At 40.8% G+C, this 24,606-nt stretch overlaps 1 protein-coding gene across 1 annotated transcript in view; it reads left to right on the forward strand.

The window, feature by feature from the left end:
* Positions 1-3,255: 3,255 nt before the first annotated feature.
* SERTAD2 (SERTA domain containing 2) overlaps positions 3,256-24,606 on the forward strand; it is a 35,520-nt gene continuing 14,169 nt past the window's right edge. The window contains exon 1 of the mRNA XM_070956536.1: positions 3,256-3,360. The gene's annotated coding sequence lies outside the window, so the exon portion shown is untranslated. The remainder of the gene's footprint in view (positions 3,361-24,606) is intronic.

The raw sequence follows: 24,606 nt of genomic DNA on the forward strand, positions 1-24,606 counted from the left end.
ATACACCTGGTGGGACCCAGAAGAAGAGCCTTCTCTGTGGTGGCTCCCTCTCTGGAACATCATTCCCTCAGAGATTAGAAAGGCCCCCACTCTAATACTCTTCCAGAAGGCGCTGAAGACCTGGTTCTGCCAGCAGGCCTGGGGAACCCAGAGCGGGATGGAGCCCATTAAATGGCTCGTGTGATCTGCTGTTGTCAGGGTGGGGGACTGGGGGGTGATTTTATTATATTATACTATATTAATTTATTTGATTATTTTGATTATTTTATTGTTTTAAATATGGTTTTATATTCTATAAGCCGCCTTGAATCTCCATGGGAGAATTGGTGGCAATATAAATTCAACAAATAAATAAAATTTGTCTATAAATAAATATTCCCTAAAATATTTCATTCTGGGGGGGGGCAACATCCTACAGCTTGGTGAATAATTAAAAGCCATAATTTTATTTTTAAGTGGTAGTCAACATTTGAACATGTGTGAATGAAGTTTTAGAATACTTTTTGAAATATGTGTTACATTTAAAGTATTGATAAGAGTTCAATAGCTTTCCTTTACAGAAGTGATTGTTTCAATGCCCGGGAGGAGGAAAGATGGCAGAGTTTACTGAGTTTCTTCTTGTCCTTTTCATTCAACTAAAATGACGATTGTGTGCCAGGACCTGGATAATCTCATCTGTCTTGGAACCTAAGGAGAATCATCCTGGTTATTACTGGGAAGGGAGATTCTCTGGCCTGTCCTAGACTGGGAACCTGAAAAAAGATCCCGGAAGCAAGCAGTGGAAATCTACTTCCTTAATGCTGCCAAGAAAAACCCATGGCATCGTCTGTTAAGTCACCAGAATTTCTTTTCCACTGAATGGATACCTTATTTAAGATTGCTAGCAGCACTATTGTTTCTATTACTGCTACTACTGCTGAATGCACGGTGTGATCACCCATTGAGTCCCCCGCTCTGGAACTCGTATTTTTGCGAATTAAGACTTCTATAGGGCGGCTGGGGGAAGGGGCATTTTATTGCCGTTGTCTTTGGCGCCCGGTTGTGTGTGTCATAGGAACGGAATCCACGAACAAAAAAAAAAAAGTTCAGGATAGTCCACAGGCTCGATTCGAAATCGGATAGTTTGTGTGTGTGGCGTGTTGGTGCGGCTTACAGTACTTACTGATCCCAGGCCTTGGGAGGAGTGCATCTCTTGCGGGCTCTTCCCCCCACCCCCAGCCTAAGATCCACTCGATCTACACCGAATCGCCCAGGCTTCGTGACGGCAGGAAAACCCAGCTTTCATTTCTCCCTCGCGCTGTCGTGCCGCGCCCGGGCGTTTCGCTTTTTTTTTTTTTTTTTCCTCTCTCCCCCGGCTGCCTCTTAAAAAGAGTTACGCAATGCTCTGGTTAGGAGGGAGCTTTCGGCTTGCTCACCTACGCGTTTGGAGAGGGGGAGAGAAAGACAGAGTGGGGGGTGGTGGGGAAACCAAGGATCTCCCGGGAAGAGCGAGGAAAAAGTCCTGCACGAGTTGAGGGACGAAACAAGCCTCCCCTCCCCCCTCCTCGCACACATGCCAGGGAGAGAGGCCTCCCCGCCCCGGGAGCGAAGCCCCCGCTCTGCACTCACTGCCCGCCCACTTCTCTCGAGCGCGGCTCTGGCTGGCGAGGGGGAGCCCAGCTGTTGTCCCTTCTGCGGAGCCCGCCTGCTGTTGCTGCTCCTTTCAGGAACTCGCAGTCCTGCTCCAGTTTGACTTGTTGACTAATTTCAAGTTGTTGAATAGCTCGCGTGCTTATCATAGTTGCGGTTGGCTTCAAGCTGGAGACTCGCTGCTGTCGGGGACGGCGGGGTGTGTGTGTGTGGGGGAGGCGCGGGGGGGGCAGAGAAGCTCAGCGTCAGCGCGTCCACACAGGAACTCCAGTCTGGCTGCGTTTTGTCCCCGAGAACCGCGCCAATTCTGCGCAATGGAAGCGGCGAGCCCAAGTACAGTGGCGTCCCCCTGCCATTTTCGGGCTGCCTGACTTTTTCTTTCGGAAACGAGAGTTGCTTGGCTCGGTTGCCGCCTTCTGTTTTTGAAAGAGTCGCCTGCGTGATGTAGGCGGCGTGTGCTGGAGGCTGAAAGGCTGGATCCAGGTTTCTTCCTCTGCTGCCTCCACTAAGATTGGAGCAGGCTGAATTCGCGTTTAGCGGTTGGGATTCTCAACCCAAAACCAGCCTCGGTCCGGAACATCCAAATTCCTGGCCAGCAACCTCAACAGCTTTGTAGAATTGGCACAATAGAGCCGATACGCGTAGAGTCCCAAGAAAACCCATTCGAAAGGCCGTTTCGGATGGTTTCCAGAACTAGAGTACAAACCCGGAAGGTGTACAACATAACCCACTGGGCATGTGCAGAGGGCAGCCCCAAATCATTACGGCTCACCGGAGGGACTCAGGCGGGTCTGCCTCCCAGGGCGCCCAAGATGAAGGCTGGAACCAGCATGTTACCTTTGCATTTCGAAGGTATAGCCTTCCCTGGAGTGCCCATTCATCACCTTTATTTATTGGCTGATTGTTAATAAACCGTCCGCTCTTCCCAAGCCCCTCTCGCATCCGAGTCGGGCTGTGGATGGGGGGGGGGAATGATAGCGACATTGACTGCGCCTGCTGTCACCCTTTCTCTCCCTGGCGTGTGCGGCTGGGGCGGGCGGAGGGTGACCGCGCGCCCGTGTTGTCTTCTGCAGCAAGCAGCAGATTTATATTAGCATAGCTGATCTCTTGGGACAAAGGCACATGTAAGGGAGAACGGGGCCCTACGCCCCGCCCTCCTTAGCTGGCCCAGCGAGGGGGCATGTGTCGCCTGGCTCCCAGGCCTTCTGAGGGAGGTGGGGCGGAGGGGAGTGGAGGGAGAGCAAGCGGCAGCAGCAGTAAAAGAGAAAAGGAGGGAGGGAGACGGAGTGCCTGCTTGCCTGCCTAGGGACATAGGCGGGGCTTCCAACGTGAGCCAAAGGGCAAGGAGCTTGCAGAAGCCTTTCCTCGCGTCACTCTCTCCGCCTGGCAAGTGCTGGAAGCGCAGGCTGCTGCTCTTCCAGCGCTCGCCTGCCTGCCTGCCTGCCTGCTCCTTCCCTCCCTCCCTCCCTCCTCCTCCTCCTCCTCCACCATTGTATAATGCTTCGTGATCGCCGCAGCCACAGGAAAGCGGAGGCTTAAATCCTCCCCGAGCGGCATTCGCTTCCCCGCCCCCCACCCTATTCCACCTCCTCTGTCCCACCGTCCGCCTCCCCCCTTCGCCCCCCCCCCGCGGGCGAGGAGAGTGACATATGGAGCGAGTGGAAGATTAGGAGCGTGCAGCGCGCGGCAAGCAGACCCTGATGCTTTAGTTCTCAGGAGGAACTGCATGTGGTAAGTTCAACTCGCCGCTGAAGAGGAGCGGGCCAAAGTGGGCGAGCGGGAGGGGGGGGGCTTCTTCGTCGCCAGGAGTCACGCACAATCCAGCGGGGGATGTAATTGACTCGGTCAGCGAAGTGGGGGAATTGGAGGTGTGCGCGGGGAGGGGGGCGGGGAGATGCACTCTAGACAAATCTCGGGGGCCCTGTCTTAATAAATGTCTTCCTCGTAAGACGTCCGCGAGAAAGGCTCGGGAAACTCGGCTCTTCTATGTCTTGATTGGATTCCCCCCTTATAAACCCTTCGGATCACCGTCTTCCGAGAGAGCGATGGGCAGTAAGAAGAGGTTGGCTGAGTTACTTTTCTGGCCACAAAACCATTGAATCCCAACGTGCAGAGAGGATCGGAGGGTCCGATGTTCCTTGGAGCAGGTGTGTGTGCGTGCGTGCCTACTCGTGTGGCTTACGGCAGGAATGTAACTGCACGTTTTGTCGCTCTCTTCTTCACTCTCCGAGTGTGATATAGCGAGAGTTTTTCCAGAGCCATCTTTATACAGTGCAACTTGGGTTTTGCTTTGACAATTTTCAGTCTGTGCTGTGGTGTCCGAGATGCGGTGTGTAGCCGCTTACCAGTTTTTCTCATGTTGGAGGAAAAGCAAATGTGTGGGTGGAACAGAACCTTAAACTGGGGTTCTGAGTGAGCAAAGCCTAATTCGGAGTATTTGTGCATTATTTGTCTGTTTGATTAGGACATGATGGCCTGCTGAGGAGGAAGTTTAAAGAGGCATCTCTGTGTGTTGTAGAATTAACCTTTTATCCTGGTTGTAAGTATGTATATTCCAACTGGTTATTAAAGAGCTGGGGTAATCCATGTCTTGGTGTCTAGGTATGGGACAGCAGGATTGGTATAACTCGAAAATCATAGTTGTAATTTTGGCTTCCTAAAAGCTGCAGTAGGTTTAAAAGCACTTCTTGAATATGAAATGCAGTTTCATCCCTTGAATCAGATAGAGCAGGGTCGCCACTGAGCAGAAGTTGGCAAGACTAATTGTAATACAGCTCTCCAACTTTGTTTCACTTGACTGAAAGTTCATGTAAGATCTTGCAATACACACACACACACACACACACACACACACACACATATATATATATATACATACAGCGATGGTGACCATTCAGAATTCTTAATCAGAGTCACCCCCTCCAGTTGCTCCCTTGAGATCAAATAGCATGCTGCTCCAAAGAAGCATGCCTCTTTTAGCTTAGGTAAAGTTTTATAAATGCTTGGAGTAAAGGCCTGATTCCACTGCCATATCAAGTATACAATTGGCTTTGTTCAGTGATTGTTTTTTTTTTTTAATTGAAAGCGGCAGAAAAATAATGTTCAGAGTTAGCCTAGACTTTGTATCCAGATATTGGCTTTCTGCCCTCAAAGATCAGCCTTGTGTTAACCACTTCCCCTCTCACCTAGCCCATGACACTGTAAATCAGCCTTTATAATGTGCTGGCCTCCAGGCATGTTAGGATTACAAATTTTGTTTCCATAGCCAACATCTGTGCTGAGTAGAGAAGATGGGATTTGTAGTCCTTTTGGAGGTTATGGGTGGAGGAAGGCTACTGTGTTGCTATATGGACCGTGTGATTCAATTGGGCTATAGCCTGTGCCACCCAAAGAGAAGTCTTACCCTTGATTTCAGCCTTTCTCCTCTTCAAGCCTAATGTTTCCCTAAATTTGCTGCAAACAGAAAAGATGGCAGGAAGAAACTGATCAATTATTTATTTATTGTTTTATTAATTGTCTGATGCAGTAGGAAAGAATTCTTAGTATTAATATATTTTACTAAAATATATATGATACATGTATTGCAAAGCAAGGAAAAGGCAATCCCTTCTCCTCTCCCCACCCCCCTTACCTCTTCAAAAGCTTCTTGAAGAAAATTGGTTTTGCTTTTTTAGGGCAACTCTTTAAAGCAGCCATATCCTTTCCCCAAGAATTGTAAATTGTGTAGATAGGTGCTACATTTGTTTTCCTTGCACTTTAAGGCATCTTTTAGAATTGAGTCTGAAGCTTAGCAATGCCCTGCTATGTTCTTTCTTCTTGAAGTAATAAAACAAACTGGTGTCCATAGAAGAAAACCAATTTTAAGTTTAAGAGGAAGCATTTTCTGACTGACAGTGTGTATTGGAGATGAAGAAGGGATTAGCAGCTTTGATGCCAGACAGGTATATGAGTCTGTATCCTAGGGAACACTTCCATTGTTCAAACAGGAATTGTAGCATCTAGCATAACAGCTGCAATGAATTTCTTCCTTTGGGGGCATCATTTAATAAAAAAAAGTTTGTCTTCAGGAGGAGGAAATAAGAATTTTCCAATATTGCAATTATGTTTATTGAGATTTACACCAAGCGTGTAATAGAGAATTTCCTAAAATGTTTTTGTGCTGCAGGTTTTTTTTCTGATGTTGCCTAAAATAGATAGGAAAACCTGTTCTAATAGTGATTTTTATTTTGAATAAGACAGCTTGTACAAGTAGAGTCCTCTAAAAGTACAAAAACTTCACAGATATACTGTGTTCACAAGTTTAGCTTTTTTTTAATTGTTTCACTTTTTTAAAAATACAGGATGCCTCTTCCATCATAAAAAAACAGTAGAAAAAATTGGGGAAAACTACTTTAGTAATCTAGATACCAGATTTTTAAAAACCATCTTAATGATGATTGATTGATTTTGTGTATATACCAAAACAGTTTGTCCCTGAATTTAAAACTTCTGGGGGATCTTACATAATAATAGTCAGTTGAACTACTTTGCTGACAAATGTTCGTTCTTCACTCTTGGTATGACACATCAGTGTGAAAAGTACAACAGAGCTTTCGTTTGATATTTTGCACATTTTAAATGGAGTGAAGCTTGTGAATTTTGCATTTGCCTCTTCTGTATTTGAGAGTGTATTTGAGAACTGATATTTTTTTAAAAAATGTAGCTGTGTTCTTCTGTCCCTCATAAGGGCTCTTTAGTGCCTCCTTTGGAAGTACAGTTTTTGTCTAAAAGATAACACAAATGGAGACAGCGCCAGTTGCAACAGCTTCTTGGCCAAAATGGGGGGGGGCAGGGGGGAGGGAGAGAGAAAAGAAAAGAAACTATGCCAGAAACAGCAGGCTCTGATTACAGAGTCCAAAGATCATTTTATGCACTAAAGGAAAGCCAGTGAGTGAGTGCAAGGTCCAGTTTAAATGACTGCAGGGAGGGAATGAGTCCAGGGCATAAGAACAGCTGATCTATTTTTCCCATAATCAGCAAGATTTTTGCTAATTGTTCCGTTATTACCCAGAGCAAAAACCCTTTAGGCTGACACTTGAATGGAAGCAAAGAATTGAACAGGCAAGTGGGGAGCATGCTACAGTGTGAGGCTCTGGCATTTTGTTTCCACATCTAGATCATGGTTGTCCAATCTTTGGATTAGCCTGGGCCGCATTGAGTGAAGAGGAATTGTCTTGGACTGGATATAAAATATATAACATAGTTAATGTATATAAACCACAGAAAGTTAACAGTTTACGAACATTTGGGCCTACATTACTAGCTGTCCACGGCTACGAATTGGATATGCCTGGTCTACATAACCAATTTTCACCAATGCTTATTTTATTTACTTTAGTTTTTTTAAGCCCACCTTTATTATTTTAATAAATAACACACATTCCTATTCCTCCTATTTTCCTCACAAAAACAACCACCGTGTGAGGTGAGTTGGGCTGAGACAGAGTGACTTGCTCAAAAATCACCCTGCTGGCTTTCATGCCTAACGATGGATGTGGGATGAGAACTCAAGTCTCCTGGTTTTTAGCCTTGGTGCTTTAACTACTAGACCAAACTATGCTGATCGTGGTGTGGTATAGTTTCATGGTGCCTAATCTGTTCCATCGACTTGCTTCAGGAGGACATAAATCATGAAATACAATCATTGTGATAGAGCTGAAGATTTAAAGCTTGTGCATTGATGGCATAACCTTAACTCTTAAAAGCAGGGGTGTCAAACTCGCCATTGTTGTCACGTGATGTGTCACAACTTTTTCCCCCTTCATGAAACCAGGGGTGGGTGTGGCCAGCGCATGACATATCCGATTGCGGCCTAAAAAGCTATTTTATGTATGCCATGCCATCTCCTATGCTTTTCTCAACTTGTTACTCCAATGAATGCAGTTTCTTAGAGTTGAAACTGAGTGGACAGATTTTGCTTTCCATGTTGGGTTGGGCAGCTTCTTGGTGCAGAAATTACTAGGAATAGCATGGATTCCTATTTCACACATGCTTAATTTGATAATCTGTCTTGACTTCAAAGAATGATTAAAAGCATAAAATGTGTTTTAACTCTTTCCCCTCCATAGTAGAACTCTTTATAAAGAAATGAAGGAGATTAAAAAAATTAGATGGCCACCTTTTAACATTCTATTGCTGTGGCAAATTACTGGCTCCAAATCAGCTTTAGTTAAAAGAGGGTCTGATTAATTTCTGTCTTAAAAGTGACAAAGAATCTGTCAATATCTAAGGAAAGTAGCCTTAGCCTGACACTCCATTTTACTTAAGCGAAGTTAAATTGCTAATCTGTGAATAAGAAATTAATCATGTTTAAATGCCATGAAAGTTAACAATGACATTTTAAGCAGGGCAAGGAAATCTAGGCTGCCAAAACCCAGGCAACCACTAGTTGGCAGCAAAGAGATACAGAATATAATCAGATCTTTGCTATTATATAATGATTGTCTGGATTTTTTTGCTACTCAGGCCTAGTAGCACTAGATTTAGGGATTTGGACGGGAGGAATCCAAATATTCTTATTAACATTTATGAGAACAGCTTATACTTTCTGAATACTCATGGCTGAGTCACATGACTAAAGATCAGAGTGAGGTTTTGATAAATTCAGCCATTATTGCTGACCAGGTGACACAAAAGTTGTTTGTTACACAACCAGTTCTATTTTCAGCCCATAATGATACAAAACTGTGTTGTTGCCTTCATGTCTTTCCATGAATTTTTCTAAGAAAATTTGATTCTGCAGGCAACAACATAACCTAGTCCTCGTTTTATTGCATAGGGATAGACGATAGTGGTTGATATTTAGTCTCCTGATTCAGCCCTTATTATATAATACTGAGGACACAAAAGAGGTGTAATATTAACTCAGTGTTACTGAGAAGTTTTATTGAAATTTTGAGTATCCTTGTATGCCAGAAAGTTATTTAGAGCGCTAAGCAATTTTCTAGTAATCTAGGCCTGTTGTTAATCATTTTATACATCTGTAATGGGATTGGGAATTGTTTTGGGAGATCGAAAGCAGATCTTTCTGCTGAGAATTAAAAATTAAAATATACAGTCTAAAATTGTATTTCTCATTCCCATTCCAAGTCCATTTAAAAGTGGACTGAGAATGAAGTGTTGTGTTACTTATACGGAGAAGATTAACTCAATAGTTATACAGAGGGGTTTTTTTTGGTGCTAAATGGTAGTTAAATAAGGGGTTTTTTTGCCTTAAAGTTTGGAAAAAAGTGTGCCTTTAGTAGCTCCAGAGAATAGTGGGACCAAATAAAGCAGCAGATAAGTTCATTTCAACAGCAAACAGTTTTCTGCTTTGTGGCTGAGCTTAGAAAGTTGGAAGGCGATGGAATGGGTGCAATTGCTGTTGTTGTTTTTTTTAAAAAAAGAAATTACTAAGTTTCCAAAAAGGAGAGCCGTATATTTGAAATGCACAAAACTCTAGGAAGCATCAAACCATCAGAAATTGTGTGCCTCATTTTAACTGTTGAAATATGGAAAGAGCTAGAAGGGAAAAGAAATACTTGTGTTTCTGGATGGCAAATAACAGAGGCACTAATAGCATAGTTTAGTTTATAAATTATTTCCTATGCAGGCTACAGAAACTTATTTTATGTTCTATAATTTTACGAAAAGAGAAGGGATTCTTTGGTTTTTTGCTTTCAGTTTTCTTTTCTTGGTACCTCTGACAAATAAGAGGTGGTTCCTGTGTCAGATGCAGAGTATTTTCATTTCCCATGTTCAAGATTCTGCAAAGTGAGCAACAACATAGGAAGAAACGCCCACAATGGCAAGTAAACTATGCAGATATCTTGAAGTGGGGGGTGTTGAAAAAAGAGCCTATTTAAATCAGATTGTACAGCTAGTCAGTCAGCAGGTCCAACGAGTTTTGAAATGCCCTGGGGTAGGTTTGATTTAATGAAGTGTAGGTAGCTATGATACAAAGTTCTTAAAAAGCAAATTTGTCTGTATAGCGCCACCTTAACATTTTTCATAAAATTCTCTTTTTCCCCTCACAAATTAAAAAGAAAGCTACATGAGATAAAATTTGCTTTGCTTTCTTTCACTTTTACAGTATTTGCTGACTCTGAATGGTGATTTTTAAGTTTCTGTCCAAAGGACTCTAGGATTGAAGTCTTTAGAACAAAATATAAAAATAGCTTTACTTATAAGACAGAGAATGCAGAAAGCTGAAACATGCGTGTGGGAGGTTATGGTGAGGTGTTGTCTTTTGGAATCCTCTGCAACATGGAAATCCTTATTTTTAATGGTATCAGTGTTTTGACTTTCAGACACTTTGTATTCCAGATAAGTGAACTTTCTGCCATGACACAAACTTTTCTTTGGTTTCTTGATTTCCCCAACTGGCATTTCCTTTTATTGATCTCTGGCTGCTGTGTTTTCCTCTCCCATCTGTTTGAGAAGCAGATCCAGATCAACTTATTGTTGCACAAAATCCTTCTGCCAGAATATGTTCCCTATTTCTCCTTTTTCCTTTTTTTAAAATCTTACATAGCTGCTGCCTTGTGCTCCAAGTGTGAATGAAACATGATACGTGTGATGCAATCTCACAATACTATACTCTTACTTTCTTCCTCTTCCCTTTAACTCTGCAGTAAAAAGAAGACAGATTTAAATGGCCCCAAGAAAGGAACCAGGAAAAAAAAGTGAAGCACCACGTTGCCGGCTGTTTTAAGTATATCATAATGGAGAAAGTTCCATTTGTTCCTCTGTTGGTTGTATAGGAAAGTTTCTCTTTCATTCTCATTATAGGCCCCCTCCCCCAATACAGTACAATGGTGCTTTCTCATCTAGGCTTCACTCAACAGTTGGTGCAGAGCTTACTATTCCTGTGAAGCAAAATCCAATTCAACGTGAAGGGTATTTCAGATTAGGATAGTTGGTTAGCTATTAAGGGAGATACGGTGATGATATTCCCCATCAATTTGGGACAACCTTTTGAGAGAGAACACAGTGTTTGCAGTTCAGCAACAGCTGCATGGGAGCAGGCAGATGTCTCTGAAGAATCTATGGCTTGCTTAGGAACTCAACCTAGATTTTTCAAGCCAATTTAGTTGTCTGACTGGCAAATAGAACCTTGTGACCAAACAATGTGAAACTCAGTTCGGCACCTTTGATTTCTTTTGTTGTCCGCCTGCCGTCCCGCTGAGCCTTCAGAGATTTCTTGCCTATGCATTCCTGCTTAGAAAATCTCTAATCTCCTTTTTCCAGACTTTATCATAGGCTGTCTCTGTCAGCCCTTTGAAGTAGGCTAGGTCAGGGAACAGACAAGACAAGGACTACTGGAGCTCTGTTGCTATAGGACAGTGATGGCAAACCTTTTTTCCTTTGGGGCAGGCCCCTCCCCCCGTGCATGCGTGCATGACCCCCCTGCGCTGCCCCTGTGCATGCACGTGTGACCCCCATTTTGGTGCTAGCAGGCCTTCCTGAAGCCTCCTGGGACCAAAAACGGGGGTGGGGGGCACACCACACTTCCCACGGCCCGTTTTTGATCCCAAGAGGCTTCAAGGAGGCCTGCTAGCACCAAAACGGGGTGGGGGGCTCCCCCCAGGCCCTGTTTTGGTGGTAGCAGGCCTCTCTAAAGCCTCCTGGAACCAAAAACAGGGCACGGGGGGCACCCCACCCCATACCCCCATGCATGCACGTGACCCCCCCACCTCCCGCACATTCCCACATGTCTCCCGGCAGAGATCCAGAAATCAGCTGGTCGGCGGCGTGCAGGCATGCACGGTGGAGCTGACCAGGGCATCAGCTCACGTGCCCGCAGAGATGGTTCCGCGTGCCACCGGTTTGCCATCATGGCTATAGGACATATGAGCAGAACCTTGAAAACCTGTCAGTTTCCCCTCTAGCCTCTCTTATACCAAACAGGCTATCTTGAGTTTCTCACCCTCTCTGTTTTCCAGGATTGATTTATCATTTACTTAATGATCTTGCATTTCTTCTTCAAGATTATATCCATACTATTCTATACTGACTGGTCATTTTACTTTCTTGGTGGCTTCTCTCTCTCTTGAGTATTCTTTTATTCTATCTGGCCCTATCCCAGACCTTCCTAGATTGTGAGTCTCTTAAAACACTTCTCATTTGGTTGTGCGACCACATTTTAGCAGACGTTGCTAAATGAATTAGGTGCCCCCTCCCCTTCAGTTGGCTAAACTAAATGTGATATTGATGAATAGAAGGAGGTATGTCCCAGCTTCTGCCAACCTAGCAGTTCGAAAGCACGTAAAAAATGCAAGTAGAAAAATAGGGAATACCTTCGGTGGGAAGGTAACAGCGTTCCGTGCGCCTTTGGCATTGAGTCATGCTGGCCACATGACCAGGGAGACGTCTTGCTCAGACAGCGCTGGCTCTTCGGCTTTGAAACAGAGATGAGCACCGCCCCCTAGAGTTGGAAATGACTAGCATATATGTGTAAGGGGAACCTTTACCTTTATTATGTTTACTGTCTCCTGAGTGAATTGAGGGGATTTGTAAGCTTAAACTAAAACATTGTCTTAGCTATAGAGATAAATGGAGAAGTTGTTGGTAACCAGGCTAATGAAAGGCCCAGGAATGCAGAATTGGTAATGGTCTCTGGGTGTCCAGAGAAAGAAAGAGAGGTACTTGCACTGAATAGAGATACAGTACCCAGATCAAAGAATACAGGGAACAACAGAACAAAAGAAACTTGGAAGACAACTGAGAAGATGAGGCATGGAAGGGGCTGCAAGATGCGTGGGTGTAGAAAAAAAGCTTCTGCAGAGAGTGTATGTTGTTGGCAGGAAGCAGGGTGGAGTGATAAATAAGAAGGCTGAACTGTAAAGCATATTGGCTGGTTGCCAGCAGGCTGGAGGAAGCAGAACCAATTCAATACCAGGAAAAAAGAGAGACCTAAGGAGACACCTTCCAGAGCAGGGGTCTCCAACTTTGGCAATTTTAAGACTTGTGGACTTCAACTCCCAGAATTCCTCAGCCAGGAATTCTGGGAGTTGAAGTCCACAAGTCTTAAAGTTGCCAAGGTTGGAGACCCCTGTTCCAGAGGGTTAGCCACATTAGTGAGTGTTCAAGGTGTTATAAGACTAATGACTTTATTATAACCCCAAGATTCAAGGATTGTATACCTCTTCGTAGATGGTGGGAGCACAGAGCTAAAATGTACCAAGTAAAAAATTAGAGACAAATTTTACACAAGGCCAGGATGGCCATTCTCGAAGTATCATAACCACTTGAAAGCATTCAAACTCGGCTACAGTCAATGATGGCAACTTTAAACTTGGATTTAAGAATACTAAGCCTCTGTACCCTATGGACTCACAGGTAGAGAATTAATTTTTTTTCTCTCCCACACACATCCAGCCTGAAGAAATCATTCAAAACAAAGCTTTACTCATCTCATTATTCCCCTGCTAAAACATTATCATTTTTTAAAAATCTCTTTATCAAGCACATCTCTGTAAAGGTAAATTTGGAAGCTAAAGTGCTCTGCTTCAGAGATCCAAGAACCTAAACCCAAGTAGAGATGTGAACCAGAGGCAGCTTCTGTGATATCTTAAGTTCTATGAAGGGAGTGCTGTGTCTGTGAAAATGGCCATTTCTTCCAAGAGCAAGGAGGGTCTTCTCCAGATCTGGACTTAGAATATGGTGGACCTTGCAGTAATCCACAGACAATGGGAAGAGAGATGGGTGAAACTAGTTTTAACTACAGTAGTCAAAACTAGTCAAATCTAGAAAAGTAAATGGTTTAATATGGTGCTTCTCAAACTTGGGTACATTATCCAGAATTGGGTAAAAGGGTTTTTTTTTTTTGGTGGTGGGGGTAATGACAACAAATCCATTATCCAATCACAACATGGACATTTAAATAAGGGCTTTCTGATAAGTGGCTGTCGGTAATGAAAAAAAAAGTTTGGGAAGCACTGTTTTAATACATTAGACATTTCACATGGGGGGTGCTTAGCAGTATATTAAAGTTTGCTCTTCCAGCCTCCCTGTGTATATGAGAATCTAGTGTCTAAAGAGAATAATATTGTCAGGAGAAGAAAATAGAACTAGTTGGCTTCACACATTATTCTCAGCCAAGAGTTGTTTTAACCATATTTTGTTCGACAAAGTATAAGAGTTTGAGTCATGCATGACATTAAAGCCATAAAGCATAGTTTACATGCCACAATGACTAGGTCAAAAGCAAGCAAACCAAGCAAGTTATGGCTTAATAAAATCTATGAACACAGATCCTGGAGTGGAACTTCCATTTTAGTAGCTACAGATTATGTCTGGTGGCCTCAGTTTTCAATTTTTTAAATTTAAGGCTGGCGGAAAATAGCAGAACTGATATTGAAAGAATGTTATTAGACTAAAGCTGCTGTGTGAGAGAGAATGCACATGCAAATTATGGAGAAAATCGAAAGGATATCAGTTTGAAGTGTGGGACAGGACTTGCAGGAGGAAAACAAAGCAAAAAAGAAAACAAGAGGCATTTAACTTTATTGTATCTTCTAGTGTGAATATCTTCAAATCTGTTTTTTTCATGCTCTATGAAAATGAAAGTAAGTCAGGGCCTTTTGCAGGAGAAGAATTAGGGGAAAAGATTAAATAATTTTATCCTAGTCAGTTCTGGCCTATGAGTGTCATTCTACATTCAGTCATGTTCAGGGGCAATTAATCACTAAGGTTTATATGCCACTCCGGTCATATCTGGCTCTGAGTGGTTTATAATGTGTGTAAATGGCCACAGAATCAAGGAAGTCTGTATTTTCAGAAACAATTGTAGGACTGAATTATTGCAGTTCAACTAGAGCCATGACTGCCATATGTTTTTTCCAAAATTCATTTCCAACAAAACTTTGTCCTCATCCAAATTGCCCCTTGTGTACACTTAATTCTCCTTAACAGAGAATATAGTTCTTGCTATAAGAATGGTGAATCCCAACCCCTTGAGGGCATAAGGTACTAATCTGATTGATGCCCACTGAAAAACTCATCCAGTTTTTCCCTCCTGACTAACAAGTGAAAAGTTAGCAAAGTGATCTTCAGATCCACGTAGCTTTACCCCATTTGTTCTATGAACATGCTAGTTCTTACAAGATGGTTATAAGACCTGCAACAAACTAATGCATTTGGAGCACTTCAGATGTTTGAAAAGAAGCATTCAAAATGATCAAATGGCTGTACATATGTTGATTCAAAAGGCTCCCCCGCCACCCTGTCCCCCCCCCCCAGGAGTTTGGCTGACAGTAACAAATGTTGAAAACTGCCCCTAAAATGACAAGAGTGTTTCAGAAAGAGACTTTCAGGTCAACTACAGATAGTCCTCAACTTATGACCACAATTGAGCCCCAAATTTCTGTTGCTGAGTTTGTTAAGTGAATTTTGCCCCCATTTTACGATTTTTCTTGCCACATTTATTAAGTGAATCATGGTAGCTGTTATGTTAGGAATATGGTTGTTAAGTGAATCTGGCTTCCCCATTGATTTTGCTTGTCAGAAGGTCGCAAAAGGGGATTACGTGACCCCAGGACACTGCAGCTGTCATAAATATGAACCAGTTGCCAAGCATCTGAATTTTGTTCATGTGATCATGGGGATGCTGCCACAGTATTAAAGTGTGAAAAACAGTCATAAGTCATTTTTAGTGCCGTTGTAACTTTGAACAGTCACAAAATCAACTATTGCAAGTCAAGGACTGCCTGTAATGTGTCTAAGTCTCAGAATGTTTATTAGGGACAAAAGTACCTCATTTTATTCTATATGGATGGAAACGGCAGTCGGACTGGGGAGATGCTCTGTCTATGCGCATGACCGCGTCTGCTAATGAAGAAGCTCCGCCCTCCTGGGCCTCTCCAGTTATTCGACTCGGTCTTCGCTGACGGACAAAGTGGCTTTTTTTCACTACTTCAGTGGCTTTTTTCCTGTTTGTTCACAGGATGCCTGATTTAGAAGCCAATTTTTGTAATAAAATTTATCAGAGAATTGCAGTTGTCCCTATTTACCTTTGACTGGAGGAGGTGAGGGAGTCATGTAACCTTTCTGGTATTGTTCTTTACAGTACTGGTTCACCAATCCCTCATGCCTTATTTAAAAGTAAATCACATGTATCTTATCAGTGGAACTTTTTCTTCCTCCTAGCTGATTTGGCTTCTAAATTTGATCAAATAATTCCCCCAGCCCCCCCCCAAAAAAAGCTCTGATGCAGTGATGGAACAGTTTTGAGCTTTCAGACTAAATATTGTTTTTTCACCTCACCCCATCTCCCCTAGTGCATTTTATTAAGGGTCTGCTGTGAGGAGAAAAACAAGGTATCTTTAGGGAAAAGACTTTTCACCAGGATTAAAAATAAAGGCTCCAGCCAAGTAATTATTAATATGGGTGGAGGGAAATCACCTAGTATAATGCCAAGTGATTTGGAATGGAGGTTCAAAACTCATTAGGGTTTTTTTAAATATACATATAAAATGGATGCCTGCACTGGAGAAGAGAGCCTAAAGATTCAGGGATTTTAAATGCACAAATTAAATTGTCTAGACAGTGACATACATCAATAATTAACATCCTTCCATTCAGCTATGCTTCATGGGTTACTACACTGAGACTACCAAAGGGTTAAAAGATTATCCAATTTTATTTATTTATTACATTTTCCTCAATTAATAGGACTCAGTATATTTTTCAGGTATAAGGTTTTAAAAGAGGAAGCTCAGTACACAGTAATTAATGGGTTTTACTAAAGATTTGCTCATGTTTCATAGGGATTTTTAAATTTTTAAAATTTAATTTAGAGTCATGGTTCTTTGTTCAGCTAAGTTTGTTTCTTAATTGAAGAATAGGTAACAGAACATTTTCTGTTCTGTTTAGATGTTTTAAATTTACATAACTATTGTTTTTCTATCAGTGTAGTTTGTAGGGGTCAGCAATGCATCCTCAGGGCAAAAAGCCTATTTGGTAAAGGCTTCTATCTATTGATAGTGTAAATAGTCTTTCCTTTATGTGACTCCTACATCCCTGAGAGCAAGAATCTACAACTTTTCTAAGGCTGAAGATCACACTTTGACTTTAAGAGATTTTGGGGTAGTTTTCAGTTGGAAGAAAGAAATGTGTTGGGTTAGAAGAAAATTTGATTTGATTCACATTGAAATTCAGTAATAGGAGGATTCTCCAGCATGCATTTAATAATTTTTCACTTATTTTAAATTAAAAACTCATTTGATTACAGTTTTTGGAAGATGGGAGCCAAGCCATTTGGGGAACCAAATTCAGCTGTACGTTCAGCTGGACTGTACATTCCACCAGTGATATAGGTTGTTCTCAACCACCATTGGGAACAGAATTTCTCTTTATAAGCAAAGTAGTTGTTAAGTGAGCCAGGTTTGATTTTACAACCTTTTTTGCCACAGTTATTAAACGAATCAATCGTGCTGTTATTAGGCAAATACAGCTTCTCCACTGACTTTGCTTATTGGCTGGGAAGGTTATAAGTGGCAATCACATAACCCTGGGACACTGCAGCTGTTGTAAATAGATGCCAGTTGCAAATTTTGATCATCCAGACTGTGGGGATGCTTCAGTGGTTGTAAGTACATTGTAAGACTAGTCCTAAGTCACTTTTTTCAGTGCGGTTTACCTTTGAGTGGTCTCTAAACGAACGGTTGTAAGTTGAAGACTGTCTTTAGTGTTTTTCTGTAGCAACCACAAGGCAAAATTGGGGGTATCTTGTGATCATATTTATGACTTTAGTTTCATAGTATGTATGTCTTAATTGGTTTTGTGTGCCCACATAGTCAAATAATAGTTTGATAACCATTGTTGCTAGTCTTTCATTTCAGAAAAAATGGAATTTCTATAAAATGTGGTACATAATTTCATAGAAGTCTGAATTCTGTGTAAACAGTGTGGTATAATTTGATTTATGTTTGGCAAGCAGATTTCATTGCACTATTGCCACATTAGATTCAATTCAGTTTAGTTTGTAACATTTTCATCAAAGTGATGTGTATTTGAAGAATACCACACAGAAGAAAAACTCTGTAGGTTTTCTGAGGAAAGCCTGGTTAGTCCAGATACATGTATACTTCTGCATACTGTATATATAAGCACTTCCTTCTCCAGTGGCTCAGTAAAACTTTAAACAAGGAGCGAACAAGTACAGAATTATATTTCTGTAGCAACAGTCCAGATTTATTCTTGATGGTCAGCTACTACCAGCTTCATAACATGATAAGAACAACAACAGTAAGTTTAAAAGTTCTACATTTATTTTTTCGTATTCTGGTCACAGTTTCAAAAGTTTGTGTTACGTTGATATAAAATATAATATGCACAAGATGAAACTCTTAACAATGAATTTGATTTAAAAGCACTTCTGTGTCTCTGCTCCTTTTTGAGCAAAATTATGTTCTACTGTTCTATTTCTCACTATGTACTATTAATCTTAGTGGATCTCCATTTATATCCTGCCTTTATTATTTTTACAAACAACTCAAGGTGGCAAACATAGCTAATATTCCCTCTTCCTTCTTTTTCCCCCACAACAACAACACTGTGAGGTAGGCTGGGCTGAAAGAAGGTAACTGGCCTAGTCACCCAGCTGGCTTTCATGCCTAGAACTCATGACCTTTTGGTTTCTAGGCCAGTACTTTAACCACTAATATCCAACAGTTACTTTATCAATCAGCACAGGGGTTGATTTTTCTAGTGCAATTTCTAATAGAATACCAAAATAAGGGAGAGAAGTTTATTCATATTTTGCTTTAGAAAAATGCAACACAATTCTTTATATTTATATTTTTTAAAATTAGTTTTTCTCTTTGGTCTGTTAGAAAAAGACTCTTTGGTAGAGGAAGAAAGTTTTTTAGGGACAAGTCAAATAATGCAAAACAGGGCCCAAGTTTTTTAATTGTCCCTTAGTCTTCAACAGTACCAGCAAGCCTGCTGAAGAATTCTGAAGAGTTCAAAAGCTTGTTCACTCCTCTGTGCCATTTTAGTACGTTCTAATGGTTATTGCTGAACTGTGGAGTTAGTATTTCAAGATATATAAGCACTCCTGTAGTGTACATGTCCTGGACCTCTTTCAGGGGATTAGTTAATGAGGTGGTAATTTATTCCAAAGGATATATTTAGTCAAGGGCTTTTCCCGCTTTATTTGACATAGACTTGTCAACCGACTGCAATTTGTCAAAACCATTAAACAACCACCTCTTCTTGGAGGTGAAAGGAGGGCTACCCTGAACAAACAGGCAACACCATAAACTACACCTTCCTGCAAAATCTTAGTAAGCCACATCTTGGCCTATGTAGATTGTGGCTTCTCCTATCTGCCTCCCTCCCTCCTTTCTTTTACTGCAGTAAAATCTTGTTGGGGACACCAGAGAGAAGGAAACATGCTTGGAATTGTTTTATTGCAAGAGCTTCTGAGTCTAGGCTCGTCAACTCTGGAGAAAGTAATGTGGTATTCCTCCTCTCTTCTCTCCCCCCCCCAATTGGCCAGCTTTGCAGCGCAATGTCTGATCATTAATAAACAGCAAGCACTCACTTCGCCCTCTGGGCCTCAAATAGTACAGTGTGCAACAAGGGAGTGCGGGCAAGGCACGAGGATGGAAACAGTAGTATCAGATTACAGTTTCAAAATATAACTGGAGTGAGTTAGCTGGCTTACGCTATTGACTTGCCGCATAATTGTGTTGCTTATTGGTTGGAAAAGGCTTCCCTTTTCTTCCCAATTAATATGGATGTTGTTATTAAGATGTTAGAACTCCTGGGTTGGCTTATAGAAATAATGATAGTCACCTAGCAGTAGCATTGTTGTTGTTGTCATCTCTTTTATTCATTATTTCATTAAAAATGAAACTCAAGTCAACTGAACATTTTTATTATTATTATTATTATTATTATTATTATTATTATTATTATTATTATTATTTATTGAACTTGACCAACTTTGAACATGGTAGAAATCTAAGTGGAGTTTCTCTCGACTAAATTAGTTTTTTTTAAAAAAAATTAAATTAGCAAACTAAAAGAGCTGTGTACACTTGTACTTTAATTTAATCTGCACAGTTACATTTAATTCCTTCTTTGCATTTGAACTCAGGATGCAAGCATGGTAATGTTCAATACATACAAGCAGAAACAAGTACTCTGGAAAAAAAAATACCATGTGGGTTCAAAGCTTGATCAGTGAGGATTCAGAAGCAAGGCATTTTAAATGTCTTCTTTTTGCAGTTCAATTAACACCCTTCTCCCCAATAAATTATATTGTTATTATATATTTAGAATGGGGATCAGCAACACACGGCCCATGGGCATCATTCGGCCATAGCACCATTTGGTATTCTCTATTGACTTCTAAAAACTTATTTATTTTTTTTTAAAAAAATGTGTTAAATGCCCCAAATTTTTGGCTTCTTGAATGAGATTTGATGAGAATTGGCCCATTTTAGTTTTATTTCCAGTGTGGTGACTCCGAATCAAGACATGGTGTCCATCAGCTGAAAATGTTGTGATCCTTACTTTAGATTTTTAATCTAATAATCTTTAATTTATTTTACAATGTGTTAATTTTCCAGCTCCTTAAACTGGACACCCAATTTTAGGTAAACAAAGCTTATTTTGGTGGATCAGTTTAAGGCACATTTTAAAAGTCCTGGAAGTTGTGGCTTGATCGTGAGTAGAAGTGAGACTGTGTGATATCCCATAACAGAAGAGAATCTATTTTGGCCTATTCATCATCATCTTCTAGTGCAGCCCTTTGAGCAGAGTTTCAGAGGGTATAAAAGATCTGCAGGAAGAAGAAGAATCGGCACAACCTGTTTCCCTGTCTTCTCCTCTGGTGTCCTGTTAGTGATTTTGAGTCTTCAGTTACTGAGTATTCCTGATTTTTTACAACAGTAAATAACTCTTGACAAGTCTGTAGCTCATATATATTTACTGGCCAGTCCTCAAAAGGCTTCTGAAAGCAATATTTGTGAATTGAATTTCCGCCAGTATGAAGTATTCTTTAGGGATTATAAACTTGCTCTCTGTCATTGTGTGCGATCTGGCTTCAGTTGGATTAACCTCTGACTCCACCTATCATCCATACTGAAGAAAATGAGGAAAATCAGCTTGTTTTAAAAATATAAAACAGCAGACTCTCCAATGGGTAGTTTTTGGCAGTATCAAAATCTTTGTAGTGAGGATCCTTTGTATAAAGGAAATTCTGCAAGCTTTGGCTCCCTGCCTCTTAGTTTAGCTATTTTGCTAAACTGAAAAAGGGCTAATTTTGTCATTCAGAAAAAACATAAGCTTGATAAATAATGCAGTTTTTCACAGTTCTTGAGAGGGGATTATGTAGAAAATTAAATATTTGACACACTAAAACCCTAAAAGACATTAAAACGTCTAATTTGAACATATATTCAATAGTTCATATATAGGGCAGTTTTATATGATTGATTGCCTAATGATAACCTCAGCAGCCCCTGAACACCTTTAAATCTATGTGCTTTTTGATTGTTGCAAAAAGTAATAACTTTTGTGTCAAATATCCTTCTGTTTACATAATGCTGAAACTTTCTTGAAGTTCTGTATATGCATGTGTGGTCAATATACATATATTATTTTCATATTTCTGGACTGTATTGTTTTTTCCTACTCTATACTCCTATCAAGTTGTCAGGGCAGCTTTTAAAAACCAGTGATCTAATAAATTAAAATGTGAGCAGCATAATAAAGAAGCAATCCAAGTCCAAAAAAAGATGAAGAAATATAGAGAAATTTTAAACTTCTGGCAAAACAATTAATGCTGAAATAACATAAAAGTGAGTATAAATGGAATGATTTTTTTAAAAGAAAAAGGTATCATGGCTGAAGGGGTATTCTTAGTAACAACTTTAGGTTATTGAGCCACTAAAGAGTGTCCAGGTTATTGGTCCATTAAAGAAGAGTCCTCTATATGGTCTCTGGATGGTAAAAAAAATGAAGATAGTGATTGCATGTGAGTACTAGGCCCTTTTTACATGTGTTACAAACATGACGCATGTAAAAGGGGCATAGGACTTTAATCACACAGTTGCAGTCCCTATCTCAACTTTATGGGACAACATACACCATGGATATCTTTGGCGAGTACACTTGTTGAGCTACTGGCATAATATGAATAGGCATTACAATATAGCAGTTACCATAATTGCAATTTGCAATAATTACCAATTCTTATCTCTCTTCGTTATAGTAGTCTAACTTGCATATTATTAGAATATGAAAAACATAGACAAAAAGCTATTTCTCTCTGGGATGTTTTGTGTAGGAATGTAACCAACATCTTCATTAGATGTAGAACCAATGGTCCTCTATGCCAGGGGTCACCAAACTTTCGGACCTCAGGGATACTAAATTCATAATTTTAAATCCCGTGGACCACTAATATTTTTTTAAAAAGATAAATTATATTTAGTGCAATATAAAAAATGCAAATAATTTTTCTGCGGACCACCAGTGATCCATGGACCACCAGTTGATGACCACTGCTCTAAGTCATAAAAGCAACGTAGGCTTCCATGGGAAGAGTGAGTCAAGAACCTCATAGAGAAGAAATAGTCTAGTGCAGGAGAATAGTATTACTCCAGGCCATTAGACAATGGTATCTCCAATCATTGGGAGATGCAAAGGCTCTCCTAGCCATGACCGCCACCTGCTCTTCAAGCAGGAATTGTGAATCCAGGAGGATCTCCAGATTGCACACTGGGTCTGCCTGGAATATTGCAACACCATCCAGCATCAACAGTGGAATAATCCTAGAACTGATAAACCGGGAAAACCACTTACTCTTGTCACAGTTCAACAGAAGCTTGTTCTTTCCCATCCAGACCTTCACAGCCACCAGACATTGGGGAAAGACATCCATAGCATCACTTAATTTGCCAGGGGCAGAGATGTATAATTGGGTATCATCAACATACTAATGATACCTCACCCCATGGCAACATAAAAAGTAAATATGTAGTTTGAAGTCGAGGTTACTTCTCTGTAGCCAATCCATAACTACAGCAAAACACTGATTTAGCATTGCTTCTTTTGAACTCTCTTTGATTTCACATTTCCAAGTAGCTGTAAAACAATTGGAAATAGCGGAAAGTCATCTTCAGCCATAAATTGAAAGTATTAATCATACCCTGGTCTTTACCTTGAGTGATTCTGCTTCCACATAAAGGGCTACATTTGGGAACAGTAGTACAATTCCTCTGCATACTCCACCCCACTGGAGTGAATAATTTTATGGAGCAAAAATGGAACCTGGTCTATGTTCTGCTGGCAAACATGTTTCCTGCCTGAAAGTCTACAGATAGCGCTCTTTTCTGTTTATTTTATCCTCAGATGGCAACTATGTTTGGCAAATAGTGGGTTTCTGACTCACCTTACGGTCATCTCAAGATTAGTAATCATGTCCTCTGAAACTGCTACTGAGAAGGCATATCCAGGAATAAATATTCATTGGGGAGAAATCTACACATGGTCAGATATGTTAAATGTTGCAGAGTATGCATTTGGAAATTCATTCTCGTTTGGTCTCCGTAGGATATGGCTTAAAGCAAACAAAAATTTCAGGGCTGGTCATAGGAGTAGAGAAGAATGGCTTTAGCAAAAAACTTGGCAAACCCAACTGGTAAGACAGTGAACTGATGGCGTTTTGTACTGGTACAACTAAGGGCCTTGCGAAGGTTGAGCTCCCAGATTTTTTTTTTGCAGCACTTAAACATTTTTAATCACAGGTTTAGGTGCAGCAGACTATAGTAGTAAGCTGTTAACATGCCAGCTTTCTGTGAAGCCCTTTGTACTAACAGATTTAGTTTATTGTTAGTGCAATCCACAAAATAAATATTGTTTGTGAACTTAACCTTATAACTTTTAATACTAAGAAATGAAGCAAAAACATAAGTTTATTCCAACTTTCACTGCCTGGGCAGGGATACTGCTATTTATTTTACGGCTGCTGTTTTTTTTAATTCCTCAATTGATTTGCTGCCTCTTATTTTAATATAATTAATCTTTCTACTGGAGCTTATCTATTATTTCAATATTATCTAGTTAACTCACTGTCCCCCAAACCCTCTTTAGTTAGGTGGGGGCTTGGAACTGGCATAATACTCTTTGCTTTCTTTGAGACAGTAGTTTTCTATCTCCCAGCTTTCAGGACAGTCTAGTTGAATTCTAGAACTGCTTTTCTCAAACACAAATAAAGGGGCCAGGCATTTTCAGCTGGTACCAGCCAGTTCTGGAAGTTAGGTTCATTATAGGAAGTACAGATAGTCCTGAACTTACAACAGGTCATTTAGTGACCATTCAAAGTTACATGGCACTGAAAAGTTTTCACACTTACAACTGTTGCAGCATCCCCATGCTCACATGATCAAAATTCAGACACTTGGGAACTGACTCATATCTATGACGGCTGCAGTGTCCCAGGGTCATCTGATCACCTTTTGCAACCTTCTGACAAGCAAAGTCAATGGGGAAGCCAGATTCACTTAACAACCAGGTTACTAACTTATCAACTGCAGTGATTCACTTAACAACTGTGGCAAGAAAGGTTGTAAAATGGGGCAAAAGTCACTTAACAACTGTCTCACCAACAGAAATTTTGAGCTCAATTATTGTCATAAGTCAAGAACAACCTGTACATCCTATATTGTAGTCAGCTGTGTTCAATGTGAGGGCCATAGGAACATAAAACAAGCTCTGCTGGATTTGTTCACCATTCTGCATAATCCTAACCAACCATATGCCTTCAGGAAGCTCACAGGCATAAAGGGAAAAGCAATGTGGGTAGTCCTCAACTTACGACCACAATTGAGGCAAAAAAATTTCTATTGGCACGCAAGAGTTGCCCTATTTTACTATCTTTCTTGCCACAGTTGTTAAGTGAATCACTGCAGTTAAGTTAGTAACATGGTTGGTAAGTGAATT

The sequence above is a fragment of the Pituophis catenifer genome, unplaced genomic scaffold (genome assembly GCF_029215685.1).
Source record: "Pituophis catenifer annectens isolate HBS135680 unplaced genomic scaffold, rPitCat1.0.hap2 SCAF_1, whole genome shotgun sequence".
Lineage (NCBI taxonomy): Eukaryota > Metazoa > Chordata > Lepidosauria > Squamata > Colubridae > Pituophis > Pituophis catenifer.